The sequence below is a fragment of the Plecotus auritus genome (genome assembly GCF_963455305.1).
Source record: "Plecotus auritus genome assembly, chromosome: 5".
NCBI classification, from domain to species: domain Eukaryota; kingdom Metazoa; phylum Chordata; class Mammalia; order Chiroptera; family Vespertilionidae; genus Plecotus; species Plecotus auritus.
In genome coordinates, this window is record NC_137776.1 from 161,390,767 (window position 1) to 161,407,487 (window position 16,721).

The following is a 16,721-nucleotide window of genomic DNA, read 5'->3' on the forward strand; positions in this document are numbered from 1 at the left end:
TTTCCTGGTTTAGACCAGGAGTTCCCCAGAGCACTGCTTCTAGTAAATTCTTTCATTTGTATGCTAATACGTGAGGTCAGTGGGTTATGACATCATCTTTTCCTCCATGATCTACATGATCTGGAATTAGAAGGAAGGGAGAAGATTAAGAGGAGGTGCGTGGTTCTCACACATACGATAAATTTATTTTATGCCACAATATCATTTAGGAGAGTAGGGGCCAAGCCCTGGGAATCAGCAATTCTGAATTTCATCACCAATTCAAGAGAAGCATGACCTTGGCAATTTATTTCACCTGACCTTGCCCTGTTGGTTGGATCTGTTAAATTGTTATGCAAATACAGTTAGCTTGGAGCTCTGGAGAATTGTTTTGATTCCTGATCTAAAGTTCCAATCATGCTTTAAATCCTCGGGATGAAGAGGCTCTATTTAGCTAAATAAAATCCCCAAGAAAGTTGCTAAGTGAATGCTGTTTTCCTCAGGCTTTTAAAGGCATCTCAGTGCAAAAGGTACCTGACTCTCAAAATAGCTCTTGCAAGGCTGGGGTGCCAGAGGGGAAAAAAGGCTTCCTAGAGGGAAATGTGAGCATCATAATAGAGGGTGAACCGCCAGGAAAAGTTTCTGGAAATTCCTCCGGCTCCGGAGGATTCCACGGATTGGGATCTGAGTAAGAAGAGTGTAGAATTCCTTGGTCCTTGTATTGCAGGAAGATTGGGACTCCATGACTGTGTAGTAAGGAGGTATGCTTGTCTGTGTAGGAGTTTGTGTGCATTGAGGAGGTTCACATTCCAGCTTGTGATCATGTCCCTGAGTGGGACTCCTACGTTCTTGGCATCACATATACATTCACATCTGTTTCCTAAGAGACTAGATGGTGATGAAGAATAGAGAGGTCTGATATAGTAGGCAGTTAGACAGACATGAGCGGAGTAGGAACGATAGGCCAGGTACAGGAGGTTACCAAGGTCTAATACCTGGTGCTGTTTTCGGTTAACAGATCTATTGGCTAATGCAGGGGTGGGCAAACTTTTTGACTCGAGGGCCACAATGGGTTCTTAAACTGGACCGGAGGGCTGGAACAAAAGCATGGATGGAGTGTTTGTGTGAACTAATATAAATTCAAAGTAAAGGAGCGGAGGGGAGAGCAAGAGAACCGGATAGAACAGCCGGATCCGGCCCACGGGCCGTAGTTTGCCCACGGCTGGAATGGCATCCTACAGTCACTGTATGCTCTTTGAGCCTCTCACAAGTCCACGACGACCTTGAGGGAATGGCTCAACTTGTGGTTCATAGAAGAGAGGATGATTCCCACAGTTCTGGGGTTAGTGCTACCCCAGGTCATGCTAAAACTGCAGCTGAGCCCTGGCCAGTATGACTCAGTTGGTTGGAAAATCGTCCCATGCACTGAGAGGTTACCATTTTGATTCCCGGTCAGGGCACATGCTAGGGTTTCAGGCTTCATCCCCAGTAAGGGGGCAGGGGTGTAGGAGTCAGCCAATCAATGTTTCTGGCTCCTCAATGTTTCTCTCTCAAATCAATGAAACATTTAAAAAACCTGTAGCTGAATTGTGTGAATACTGTGAACAGTGAAGAATAGCCCTTCCGTCCTGTGCTTCCTTTTGCTTCTTTCGTGGGCTTTGCAGTTATGATATACTGATTTCCCCTCCTTTCTTTTGCTGCTTGGTCCTCTTTTTCCATATCACTGTAATCTGAGCATCTCTGACATGATTCTTTTTTCTCCTTTCCCCACATCTTCCTTTTTCCTTTCCCCCTTCTCCTTCTCCTCCTTTTCCATGCTTGAATGATCATAATTTTTCAGATTCAGTCATCATTTCAACAACCATTTATTAAGCTCCTACTATGTGCCAGGCATTGCTGTAGGACTCTCCTGGGATAGATGATTAAAGTATAGTTCAGAGAATTTGAGTTTTCCCCCCACGAAGTCATATTATAGTTAACTCGAGGCCCGGTGCATGAAAATTCATACACTGGAGGGGGCGTTCCTCAGCCCGGCCTGCCCCCTCTCATGGTCCTGGAGCCCTCAGGGGCGGGAGGCGACCTAGTGATCAGGGGAAAGCGACTCCCCATCACACCTCTGCTGCTGCCACTGCCGGCAGCACAAGCCTCTGTCGGCCCTGGTTACCTGAGCCTTGGGCTGCCCTGGGCTGCTGGGCAGCCGCCATCCAAGGCTTGCCTGCGCCTCGGGCTGGCCCTGGGTGGCAGGGCAGCCGCCATCCGAGCTTACCTGCGCCTCGGGCCAGCCCTTGGTGGCTGGGGAACTGAGGGGACTGGGGGACTCCGGAGGCAGGTGCGCGGAGTGGGGCTGAGGGGACTGGGTGCTGCCATCTTGTGGCTGTGGGTGCCGCCATCTTTGAGGGTGGGGCAGCAATTAGCATATTCCCTCCTTATTGGCTGTGGGTGCCGCCATCTTTGCGACAGTGTGAGGGTCAATTAGCATATTCCCTCTTTATTAGATAGGATGAGTGAACAAAATGCTAACATTGAGCTTATATTCTAGCGGGAGAGACAGACAATAAAACACAAGTAAGTAAATGTAGGATAAGCTAGTTGATGATAAGGAGAAAAATAAAGCACCAAGAGGAAATATTAAGAGAGTGGCTTCTAAGCTTAGATAGAGCAGCCAGAGAAAACATGGCTGAGAAGATAACGTTTGAATCAGGACCTAAAGGGAGGTGAGGAAGCAATTTGTTTGGATACTTACAAGGCAAGAATCTCCAAGCTGAGGAAACAGCAAGTGCAAAGGCCCTGAAGCAGGAGTGTTTCTGATGTGTTTGAAGAAGAGTGAGGTGTCCAGAGTTGCTAGAGCAGAATGATCCAGGACAAGAGTGGTGGCAGGTGAGGACAGGAAGGTAAGAAGGATATGATGGATCCTGTGTCAATGAATAACATTAGTGTCTATTCTGAAAGGAATGAGAAGGCACTGGGGAGGGGGCGTTAAGGAGAGGAGTGACAGACCTGTGTTTTTACAGGGACACTCCAGCTGCTCTGTTGATAACAGATAAAAGGTGGTCACGGGTGGACGTCAGAGACCTGATGTGAAGCTGTTACAATAATCTACATGAGAGGTAACATTACTGTGAAATCATAAAAACAACCTTATCAGGTTGGAATTATTATCCTCATTCTGTAGATAGGAACTTGTGTTTGACGAAAGTTGGGTAATTTGCATGAAGTCCTCACGTAGCAAGGGAGGGGCAGGGTGGATCTGAAATTCTAAGTTCATCCCAGCTGCATTGTTGGTAGCAAGAATCAGCCCAATTCAGAATTGGCTCACCCAGAGACGATGAAGCTCTTTACATTACCAGGTTGGAAATGAGAACTACTCATCTACTCACGTTGGAAAGTCAAATAAACAAAAACAAATCCAAATACTGGCAATTTAAAAAGTGCTTTTGTGCACATCTGTGCTTCCTGGTACCCGCCATGGGGTGACTAAAAGCTGAGATATTCTGGAGGTGGCCCAGGAAAGCTGCAGTGAAGGACACGGTGGGAGTCAGAACTTGGATTCTTTTTTTTTTTTTTTTTTTAAATATATTTTATTGATATTTTACAGAGAGGAAAGGAGAGGGATAGAGAGCTAGAAACATGGATGAGAGAGAAACATCGATCAGCTGCCTCCTGCACACCTCCCACTGGGGATGTGCCCGCAACCAAGGTACATGCCCTTGACCGGAATCGAACCCGGGACCCTTCAGTCCGCAGGCCGACGCTCTATCCACTGAGCCAAGCCGGTTTCGGCAGAACTTGGATTCTATCCTCAGCACTGGTTCCCTATGAATGTGACAGTTAACATCCCAAAGCTCCTCCTTTCTACTGGGGTCCTTGTGACAGTTCTTCCCAATGGTCTACGTGGCTGCGTGTGTACCCCTGTGACTACTGTCAAGTCCCTTAGAAATGGGAGGCTTCTCCGGGGCGATCAATTTTGTCACATATTTATAGAAGTTTGGACAACTATTTTTTTCCCTATATCCTGACATAGTTCAAGTTCTACCCATATCTAGCTTTGCTTTGTAAATGGGAATAATATCAAGTGGAATGTTTTTAACTCTGGGTCAGGCTTGTATGCAACAGTAACAAGGTAGGTTTGCTTTTTTAACCAGTATTCAGATGACAGATGTGCTTACCGCTCATTAATAATACCCATAAGCCCAAATTGTATCCCTCCCACATCAACTTCTTTGTCTCTCTTGCCAGTGGTCCTGTTGTTATGAGAACCTTTCTGGGTAAAAAGAAACCAAAAATATGCGGAGTTGGTAGGGAAGCGATGGTAGCAGAATTTGAGGAGAGAGTGAATCTAGAAAAAATTAGGTCAGTTTAGAGAAGCAGACCCCATCTAAAGCCTAATTATTCTTCTCTCATTCCACCAATTAAAAACAAAAAAAAAGCTGATATTGCCTTGATACCTAATAACACTGTCCTATATTCTACTAATTAGGCATTAATTTTGTCAATAGTCATCTTTTTAAAAAATGCAAATAAGTCATGATTATGGGACTACCCATCAAACATTAGTGTAAATTAGTTTACCCTGAATGTTGTAAAATTGATATCCTGTTGGGAATTTGGGGAGCAGGAGGAATTCATTTTGCATTACACAGGAATTTGGGGACGTAGAAAAGGACCAGGTGGGGTCTCACCGAGGGAGTTTAGGACAATCTGGAGACAGAAGAAAAGGAGCACTAGGAACTAAGAAAACAGTATAAAGAAAAAGTAGCAAAACTTGAATTCCCTTTGTCTATTTCAAATAGTCCTTAGGCTTTGTTTATGCTGGGACATATAAAGGGAAAGGTCTTCCTTTTGCACCATGTGATCAGCTCTACCCAGGAAAACACATTCAGGCCAGACCCATTACCTAGAGATAAATTAGGGTTTGCCAATAGTTGTTTGCCTTTCAGAAATGAAAAAGAACACTGTGGTGTCCTCAGTCTAGTTGTTTTTGGGGGAATAAGCTATCAGTTGTGACAAGTGCATGGCCTTTTCAACATCCACCAGGATTATTGGCTGAGTGTTTAGATGTCTTGATTCCTCTCCTAAACCACACACTACAAGGGAATAAAATAGGACTTGGGGGGACCATTATGGCAGTGTCTCTCAGTCTCTCTCTCTCTCTCCCCTTTGGTGGCAATCATTCCAACATAGTGTTTATCCAAATGAGTTATGGAATAAAATTTGGCTCATCACAGACAGCGACATTTATAAGGGACTTTTTTGTGCCCAGTTTGTAGCACAAATTTTATACCTGTAGCCAAAAGGATTTGGGAATTTTCTAAGTGCTATTTGCCTTCATAGATCTCATGCCTTATATCTGTAAAAGCACTTTGTTTAAGAAAAATGGTTTTGTTTCTTTAGAAAGAGACTTTCAGGAAGATTTTCAGGACATGTATAGGAATTAAGCAATCTTTATTATTCTGGAGCTTATTATGATCTTAACTTCTACATGCCAGGCACTTTGTATGCATGATCTTTTACTTTCAGGAATAGACGGTTTATCTTTATTTTATAGATAATGCAACTGACACTTGGTAAGGTTGAGTCATTTGCTAAGAATGGGAAAGCAAACGCAGATTTGATCCCCTGACTCCAAAGACTGTGTTCTTTTCATGTCCATTTCTAGGTGAAATGGAAGTGTCATGAGCAGGCCTGGCTGACTCTAGAGCCCTTATCTAACCTATGGACAGGGATGTACATAATCACAAAGCTCTTTGATTATTAGCACTTGTTAGAGTATATAAATGAAAACTCTAAACGTTTTAATAGATAAGAAGACCTTAGGAAATGGCCTTCTTACTGTTTAATACTACACATAATGAATCATTATGATTTTCTGTTCTCCTATTGGCCCACAAAATATCCAGCAAATATCCTCTTTTCTGTTTCATATGTGAAATGACATCTACCATGGTTGCAGTTTTAAATGTCATTGAAAATATTGTAACTCATTATCCTCCTTACTCTGTTCAGCAACCACAAACTGAAGATAGCAAGGAATTTAAAAAATATATGTACTCTTATTGATTTCAGAGAGGAAGGGAGAAGGGGAGAGAAATAGAAACATCAATGATGAGAGAGAATCATTGATCAGCTGCCTCCTGTGGGCCCCCTACAGGAGATTGAGTCTGCTACTTGGGCATGTGCACTGAACGGGATCAAACCATGATCTCCTGGTTCATAGGGCAATGCTCAACCACTGATCCATGCTGGCTGGGCAGCAAGAAATATTTTAATATGTGAAAATCTGGGTGATTTGGGATGGTGCCTCTAGAAGGTTCTCACTGGGACAATTTCCATCGAGGGGAACTTTTATTCTTTATAAAACAGACCAGAGCTGCTTCTTCACATAATCTAATTGACAAGACTTTTACTAATATCTTGATCAAAGGATGAAAGAATTTGCTTGGTATAAGCTAGCTTACTAAAAAATGATTTGGGTCTGCTTCATATTGTGATGTGGGAGCTTTTGTTAAACAGTTGTCCTTCATCCATTTCCAACTGATGTCGGCAGAAAAAAAATCTCATGATTATGCTGAAGCGGAATCTTCTGGGAACTGAACCTCTCTTTGAAATGATTGCTAGCCATCTAGAAATTGTTATTGAAGGAGGAATGATCTCTTCCTCCTGAATTTGAAATCCCCTCAACACTATTCTTTCTTTTGGGGTGTTAATCATTGGGTTAAAAAAAAATAAGTTGCCCTGACAGGTATGGCTCAGTTAGTTGGAGCATCATCCTGTGCACCCGAATGTCATGGGTTTGATTCCCGATCAGGGCACATATCTAGGTTTCGGGTTTGATCCCCGGTAGGGTTTCAGTGTTTCTCTCTCACATCAATGATTCTCTCTTTCTTCCCCTCTCCCTCTCTCTCTAAAATAAACAAAAACATATCCTTTGGTGAGGATTAAAAAATAATGAGAAGTTGATCCTCTCCGCCAACAGTACCATCACACTATGGAGAGGAGACTGAGCAATATCATGCTGATTAAACAATAGCCATGGCGATTCGCTTATGATCACATGGAACTCTACCAAGAACTCAATGGGAAAACATTTCATCCATTAAAAATGCTGGTATAATGAGACTGATTGGGATGAGGCAGGATGGAAATAGCATCTTCCGTATTCTGAAATAAGATGACATGTCTTTTTTTAATGCATTTTTTTTGGAGATTTAAAAAAATTCTAAAGTAAGAAGAGGGAAGACATATTAATATATTTATATACGAGGTAGTTTTAAATCATTTGTGAATCGCTGATGGCTGAGGCAGACAGACAATAAATTGATAACCTAAGGTTCCACAGCATATGGCAGATGCAGAACTAAAATCCTATTTACTTTATAGCAGTCAAAACAGGAAAGCAACATTTACTACCATGACCACAGATGGGGGAGCTGGTGCTGTGTAGGCTGGGTTTCTTCCTGATCTGTTCCCACAATTAAAGACTCCTGTTTGGCTCTGACATTTGATGCAATTAGTGAGCAGAGATTTTCTGGTAATGAAAACACTTGTAGCCCATTTGTTTATAGCGACCATATCTGCCTCTCTTTCTTTCTTTCTTTTTTAACTGGGAGAGTTGCAATTTCCTCCCACCTTAGTGTGCCCTCTTCCTGAAGTCCTTGTCTGATTGGCAGCACAGTCATGTTTCTGTGAAGTTTCAGAAATGGTCTTCAGCAAAAGCAATCTTCCTTCTCTAGTGTAGCCTCTATTCAATCTTCCTCTTTAAGTCTCCCTACTGGCTCCCTGCTGCTTTCTAAATCAAGCTGTGATTTTCCTGGTTTATCAGCTTCTCCATCAGGTGGTTTAAATTTGCTATTACAGATTCCCCCCCCCACAATGGTATCTTCTCTAGTGCCAATATACGTCGTGTTCACTCCAGAAGTGGGTGGTCAGTAACCTATTATGGCAGCGTCCACAGTTAGTGGTGCAGTCATCTGTATGTGGATGGGATGAGTGGTGGAGATTGTCTATAGCTTTTTTGCTTTCAAGTGACTACAGTGTCTATGTGTTGCCCATACATTATTATTTCATTCTGATTCTACTAATGCCCGCAAGTCTTATTTGTCTACATAGTCAGGGGATCTGGTTTAAAGTATATAATTGTCTAACCACTGTGCTGTACACCTGAAACGTATACAAAATTATATTGAATGTAAACTGTAATTGAAAAAAATTAAAAAATTTCAAAAAGTAAAAAAAAAAATCTAAAATCTAGTCAGGAGCTAAAAAGCCAAAAGATGATTCTGTCCTCTCTGTGCTCCCTTAAATTATGCAATAAAACTTATCCTCTCTGTCCAGTTTTAATGATGGGATGGGTGCAAAATTAAAAACGTTAATTATCAAGAAGAAAAACATATCAGATGATATTTCAAAATAAATTGTTATCCATAGGCATAAAAACAGTGGGGAAATGCTATTTTTATTATTAAATGACTGCTTCTTGGAAGCTTGCATATCAACACTGAGAAAACTCACTGTTTATCTAATACTAGGGGCCCAGTGCATGAATTTTTGCACCTTGAAAGGAACTGTGGGCTGCATGCAAGCTGCGGTGGGCACAGGGGCAAGTCTCAGCCCATTCTCCTTGCCCCCTTCCAGCCTCTCCCACTGCGGCCCCCAGTCCCCTATCTCCCTGCTCCCACTGCTGCTGATCCCATGCGCTGATGGCGCCGGTCCTGCTTGCACCTGCTGACAGCGCAGAACTATTGGTGCCAGCACCATCAGTGAGTGCGAGCGGCACCAGCTGCGGGTGCAAGTGGGGCCGTTGCTGGCAGTGGGTGTGAGAGTAGGCTGCCAGCCCCAATTGCCCCTCAGGAGCAGGGGGAGGTAGAAAAGCCCTGAGGAGCAATTGGGGCCAGCAGCCACCACTCGCACCTGCTGATGGCACAGAGCAATCGGGGCCAGTGCTGGGTGCCAGCAGTGGGTGCAAGTGCCAGGTGGGACCACAGCATGCGGGAGCAAAGAATTTTCAGTAACCACCAGAGGCTTTCCCTGATGACAGCAACCAGCACCCCGCCTTGGTCTGATGCCCCCACTCACCTGCTCCACCATCCCACCATGGCCAACGCCCACCATGTTCCATGTTCTGCTGCCTGCTGCCAATGCCCGCCATGTTCCATGCACAGCCCCACTGGTCAGCGCACATCATAGTGACTGGTTGTTCAGTTGTTCGGTTGTTCTGCTGTTAGGTCTATTTGCATATTAGGGTTTTATATATATAGCCTAGCGGCCCAATGCACAAAGATACATGCAAGAATGGGCCTTCCTTACCCTGGCTGCTGGCACCGCCTTCGCTTTGGCTAGAGCTGCCTTTCCACTCCGGCCTGGAGCCACCTTTCCACCTTCCCACACTACCCAGAGGCCTGGAGTGGCCTGCGTATGCAAATTAACCCGCCATCTTTGTTGGGTTAATTTGCATACTCACTCCTGATAGGCTGGTGGTCAATTAGCATGTTACTCTTTTATTAGGTAGATAGTACAGTTAGATCAGCCGTGGGCAAACTGCGGCCCGCGGGCTGGATCCGGCCCATTCGGCGGTTCTATCCGGCCCGCGGAGTCGAAAGAGCGGAGGGTTCTCTTGCTCTCCCCTCTGCTCCTTTACTTTGAACTTATATTAGTTCACACAAACACTCCATCCATGCTTTTGTTCTGGCCCTCCGGTCCAGTTTAAGAACCCCTTGTGGCCCTCGAGTCAAAAAGTTTGCCCACCCCTGAGTTAGATTAAGGAGCTAAGTATAATCATATAGGAAAATGAAAATGTATATCTCAAAGTACTTAAGGCAACATTGTTGATGCTTTAAAAAAATAGGAATACTCCTATGCTAATTATAAAATCAAGCTATCAACACATGTAGAGGGCCACATAACTGTTAATCTTTTTTGATAAAATAATTTGCCTCATGAAAATTAATACCGAAAAAAAAGAAGAAAAATAAAAGGAAGAAAAACCAAACAGTGTAAGTAAAAAGGTATTTTGCAGCACAATTGGAACATTGTGGAACCCCCCAAAACAACATTCATATTTAGTAATAGGGAAATGATTAAGTTATTTATGGCACATTAATTCTATGTTACTTCAGTCAGTAAAAGTGATAAACATGAAATTTTAGTTTTTGGTAAATCATCTACAAATATGAAAAAAATCAAGTATGAATTGCATACACTTTGATTACAATCTTATATAATAAAAACCTAATATGCAAATCAACTGAACAGCGGAACGACCAAAATGACCAGTCGCTATGATGCACACTGACTACCAGGGGCCAGACGCTCAATGCAGGAGCTGCCCCCTGGTGGTCAGTGCGCTCCCACAGGGGGAGCACCGCTCAGCCAGAAGCTGGGCTCACAGCTGGGGAGCGCGGTGGTGGTGGGAGTCTCTCCCGCCTCCGCTGCAGGGGGGCTGTAAGGAGCGAGGGGCCCTGGACTGCGAGAGCCCTGGACTACAAGAGGGATGTCTGACTGCTGGCTTAGGCCCGATCCCTGGCATATATCCCCAGAGGGGTCCCAGACTGCGAGAGGGCACAGGCCGGGCTGAGGAACTCCCCCACCCCCTGCCCAGTGCACAAATCTCGTGCACCAGGCTTCTAGTTCTGTATATAAAATATTTGTTTACACATTGATAGAAATTGGAAGAGATCAGAGAAGTATTAATATAAAATAATGGTTATTATTTCTTTTAAATAAGTAGCACCTCATTTACACATTTTAGTGTGAAGAAAAATAAAAGGAAGAAAAAGTAATGTGCAAATTAAAGTTATAACTGAACTAGCAAGTAATTACGCAGTTACCTTTCATTTAAAAAATATATTAAGAACCAGAAAATAAGTAAGTACATGTTCAAGGAGCAAAAAAGAAGAAAAAATTCAATGCTCTGAAGTTCACACATTTTATTTCTAGAAAAACACTTCCAGCTTTTATTCAGAGCATTGCAAGGAGCCTGGCTCCTATCCCATAGCAGATAGATAATCAGAAGAGAGGGACCAAACCTCAGGAAATTAATGATAATTATAAGATCCATACAATCTCTCTCTCTTTTTTGTAAAGTGCGTTCGTATTATTTCATTTGAATCAAATAAAAACTTTGAGATATTATCTTTACATTGTGCCCATTTGACAGAAGAGGAAACTGAGACCTAAGTGGTTAAGTGTCTTTGCTCAAAACTGTGCAACTTAAGTTCAGTTTCCTTCATCTATTTACCTTCCCTGCATCGGCTGTCTTGTAATTGCACAAAGTGGCATCTGATTGTCTGCCAACTTGGAACGTCAGCATGGCAGGTTCCAGATTAGTCAGACTTGTTCTTGCTTCCTGGCTTCCCTGCTATATGGCAATTCTAAGCCTCAGTTTCTTCATTTATAAAATGAGGAAAACATTTATAGGGCTGTTGTGATCATTGAATGAGAAAATGCAGGTAAAGTACTTGGCATAGTGTGCAGCTAGCAGTATGGAAAACTTCAAGTATAGTACCCGTGTACTTAAAGTTAAAACAGAATATGGAATCAACTGACAAATTACTGTACTATCTATTCACTTTGAAATTTGACATTATTTTAAGGCAAAATAGCTTAAACGGACACATATGTGTAGATGTTGGTTTCTCTTTTTTAAGAACATCTTTGCCACTCTGATCTTCACAGTTCCCATACCTCTTTGGTTTTCATTCTAATCACAGAATAAAAACGTTAGGCGCACTGGGCTTTTTCAAATACAGGTGCCAATTTTCTTTCCTAGAACATCTTAATGAGTGGAAATATGTACAATTCTGCTTGATGTAGCTTTATAGCATGGCTTTTAGAAAGAAGGTAGGGCTGTGGAAAAATGGACATCAAAAGCTTCCATCATGAGCAAAGACTTGTGTGATCTACAGAAACCCGAGTCAAACGGTGCTCCTTTGAAATTAGCTTGCGGCATCGTGTTATTCTTTCTCATGTTGTCTTTTGACTTCACGAAGTATTTAATATTTTCTAAAGTCCTTCTGACCAGATTAATTGCCATTTTTTAGATTATCTTGGACCCACAAAAGGACTGCTCAGGGAAGTAGTTTTGGAGCTGGTAATTTTTTCAACGCACACAGAAACATGTGCCCAAACACACCACGCATCCTTGACATTTACTGTCTGGAATTGCATTTCTGTTGTGTCTTTGTTTTAACAAGTGAAACTTAGCACCCAGACGGATTGTGCGTACTAAGAGATAATGGGATCTACCTTCCCTTGGATGATATATGTGACCTTAACTCATTGATACCTTCCCAAACTTGCTTATGATACCAATTAGATGTGCGGTAACTACTGACAAATTCTGACTTTCCTACTACCAGCAGGAAATTCCTAGGTACTAGCTGAATTAAGCATACTCCACTTGTCATCCACCAATCAGGAGAGGAGATGGATCACATACTTGGGCTGATGAATGAATACTAAGTGGCAGGGCCACTGGAGGTTTCAGCACTGGCTGTCTTTCCCACCCTTCCGCCCTGGTTTGCAAGAATATAAGAGTATTTGTGATTCATAAACACTTGTGAAAAACAAAGCAATAGGCGAACAACAAAACAAATATCCTCACCCCCCGCCCCCCCCCCCCCCCACACACACACACACACACAAACAAGACAAAGAAGCACCTGGCAGAGGCTGCTGAGATCAGGGCCTACAACTGTAGACAGTCTCTCCAAAGTACCCTTCCTCTTTATCTTTGTAATACTGGTACATTTGAACTATGACTGGCCAAATAGACTCAGCCATATCTTGGACCTAATCTTAGATCGAAATGTTCTAATACATGTTCCTTTGTGTTAAGGTGACAAGTCATGGGGAGTGTTATTGGTGATTTTGGAAAATTCATGAAAAGAAAGTTAACCTAGGTGGTGTGTAGAGGGGAAGGCCTGGATCAAATATCAATTTGAGAACGTAGCATCTGGGTAAGAAAAAAGGTTCAAATTTTAAATGAAGAAATCTTTCTGAACTTCTAAATTGTCACACTGGTGCATAACTGGTGCACTCATTATTAACTATTATTAACTATTATTATGAATGACTACAAACTCTATAGACCATAAAAAAACAAAAACAAAGAACTGAAAAGTATGGGGCTTCAATAGGCAAGTTGTATAACGTAACTCAAGTCTTTGAGAACATCTCTGCATTTCAATAGAATGCAATAGAAGACAAAGATCAGCATATTCTCCCTCTCAATTAAATTGAATCACCAAAAACCTGTATAGTTGGATTGCATTAGTTCATTTCTTTGAAGAATTGCACATCATAAATTATATTTAATATTATGCACTTGTCATTTATTTTAATTGCTACAACAAAATATGCTAAAGCATTAGCTAGAAATAAGGTTGAACATTTTCTCTACCCAACTTACTTGTGCCTATATAAAATTCTCTGTAATTCTTTTAGAACTAATTTATAGAAAAAGCTTGATCTCCCTTTAAGAAGTATTATACTTCCTTCTTTTCAGAAATGAGAAATATAATGAGTTCTAATTATACCCTTTCACTGTCTTTACCAGAAAACTCAATACCAACTTAGAAATTTAGGTACAGCAAGTATATGGACTTTTTTTTGCCTTTTAAATATTAATTTCTTAATTTTGTGCTTAACGCCATCTGTATTCCACTATTGCATTTCATGTTTTTTCCCCCCAGTTGTCTTAAATCCTTTGTGGAAAATAATAGATCAAAATTCAGCCATGCATTCAATCAATCAGGTCCACCAAGTTCTGTGTATTCTGCATGAATAAAGAGAAAAGCATACAAATGACACATTATGCATTTATCTAAATGTATTAAATTTTATAAGGGAAATACTCAGCTGAATGTAATCAAAGAGTGTCTAGATGTAAGACCCTTAGAATTGAAAGAACTTCAGAATTCATCTCGTTATACCTTCAATCTCTTAGCTTTTGAATTCTTGTTGATATATTTTCTCAAGATTTTTTAAAGCATGGTGTATAATTCTTCCTTTTAAAATCTTATAATAAATAAGCATTTAAAAAACACATTCATTTAAATTAAGGTAGGAATGCTCAATAAGGATTATGTATATCAGCATATCAAATAATTTTAACTAAAATAAAAGTATTTTGCGCCTTTATTATTTTACTTCTGTAAATTATTTTATTTACTTATACATCATATATATCCTAAGGATCATTCAAGCCACTTATTTGTGAATTACATTCATCAGAGTGCTGGTGGGTAAGCACTCTCTGCTATCTAAAAATAACATCAGAGGGCCCAGACCTCCATCTCAGGACCCAGAACTCCATCCTGGGCTCAGACCTACATCCAGGTCCCAGACTTCCATACCAGGGTCCAGACCTCCATCTGGGACCAAGACCTCAATCCTAGGTCCCAGACCTCCTTCCTGGGGTGCAGACATCCATCTTGGGGCCCAGAATGCCATTTTCGACCTAAACCTCCATTCCAGGAACCAGACCTCCATCCAGGGCTCAGACCTACATCTGGGTCCCAGACCTCCATACTGGGGACCAGAACTCCATTCCAGGACTCAAACCTGCCTCCGGGGACCAGACCTCCAACCCAGAATATAGTCCTGTATCCATGGCCAAGATCTCCATCCGGGACCCAGACCTCCATACTGGGGCACAGACCTCCATTCCAGGACCCAGAATTCCCTCCAGGGCCCAGACCTCCTTCCCAGACCCAAACCTCCTCCTCTGACACAGACCTCCATATGGGGATCAGACCTACATCCGGGTCCTAGATCTATATACCAGGGCCAAGACATCCATTCTGGGGCCCAGACCACCAACCCAGAATTCAGTTCTGTATCCGGGGCCCAGATCTCCATCTGGGGACCAGAACTCCATACTGGGGCACAGACCTCCATTCCAGGACCCAGATATCCTTCTTGGACACAGACCTCCATCCGGGGGTCAGACCTCCATCCAGATCCCAACCTCCATACCAAGGCCCAGACGTCCACCAAGGAACCTAGACCTCCAAACCAGAATCCAGTCTGCTATCTAGGGCCCAGATCTCCATCCAGGGCCCAAAGCTCCATCCCCGGACCCAGACCTACATAAGGGGTCCCAGAGCATCATCCTGGAACCTAGACATACATTCAGGGTCCAGATCTCCATGCTGAGGCCCAAACATCAGTCCCAGAGCCTAGACCTTATTCGCAGGGCCCAACCTCCTTCCCAAGCAAAGACATCCATCTTGGAGCCCTGATTTATATCTGAGGACAAGAGCTCCAACGCTGGGCCCAGACCTCCATCTTGGGGTCGAGACCTCAGTCCTGGGGCCCAGAACTCATTCCCGGAGCTCAACCTCCTTCCTGGGGCAAAGACATCCATCTCGGGGCCCAGACCTCCATCCCGGGACCCAGATGTCCATTCAGGGTGCAGACCACCATCAGTGACTCAGACCTACATCTGGGTCCCACAGCTCTATCCCACCACCCACACTTCCAATCCAGGGCCCAGAGCTCAAACTGGAATCCAGTTGTTAATCCGGGTCCAGTTCTCTATCTGGGGCCCAGATATCCTTCCCAGGGCCCAAACTACTTCCCCGGCAAAGACACCCATCTCGGGGCTCAGATCTCCATCTGAGGCCCAGACATCCACCCCTGGGCCCAGACCTCCATCCTAGGGCCCAGGCCTCAGTCCCGAGGCCCAGATCTAATTCCTAGGGCTGAACCTACTTCCGGGGCAAAGACATCAACCTAGGGGCCCAGACCTCTATCCAGGAATCAGACCTACATCTGGGTCCCAGATCACTATCCCACGACCCAGACTACCATTCCGGGACGCAGAGCCCCCACCCAGAATCCAGTCCTCTATCCGGGTCCAGATCTCCATCTTGGGGCCCAGACCTCAAAATAGGGGCCCAGATCTCATTCCCAGGGCTCAACCTCCTTGCTGGGGCAGAGACATCCATCTCAGGACCCAGTATATTTTGGACCCAGACCTCCATTCCTGGACTCAGGCCTCTATCCGGGATGCAGACCTACATCCAGGTCCCACACCTCCATCCCACGATCCAGACTTCCATTCTGGGGCCCAAACCTCCAACACAGAATCCAATTCTCTATCTGGGTCAAGGTGTCCATCCAGGGCTGAGACCTCCATCCTGGGGCCCAGACCTCAGTCCTGGGCGAAGACCTAATTCCCGGGGCTCACCCTGCTTCCGGGCCCAGATCTCCATTGGGGGCTCAGAACTCCATCCCGGGTCCCAGACCTCTATTCCAGGACCAAGACCTCCATCTGGGACTCAGACCTACATCTGGGTCCCAGACCATTATCCCACTACCCAGACTTCCATTCCGGGGCCCAGAGCTCCCACCCAGAATCCAGTCCTCTATCCGGGTTCAGATCTCCATCCTGGGGCGCAGACCTCATTCTAGGGGCCCAGACCTCATTCACGGGTCCCAACATCCTTCCTGGGCAAAGATACCCATCTCAGGTCCCAGAATTCCATCCATGGCCTAGGCCTCCATTCTTGGGCTCAGACTTCGATCATGGGGCCCAGACCTCAGTCCTGGGGCCCAGATCTCATTTGTGGGGCCCAACCCACTTCTGGGGCAAAGATATCCATCTTGGGGCCCAGATCTCCATAGGGGGCCCAGACATCCATCCCGCGTCCCAGACCTGCATTGCAGGACCCAGACCACCATCTGGCACTCAGACCTACATCCGGGTCCCAGACCACTATCCCATGACCCAGACTTCCATT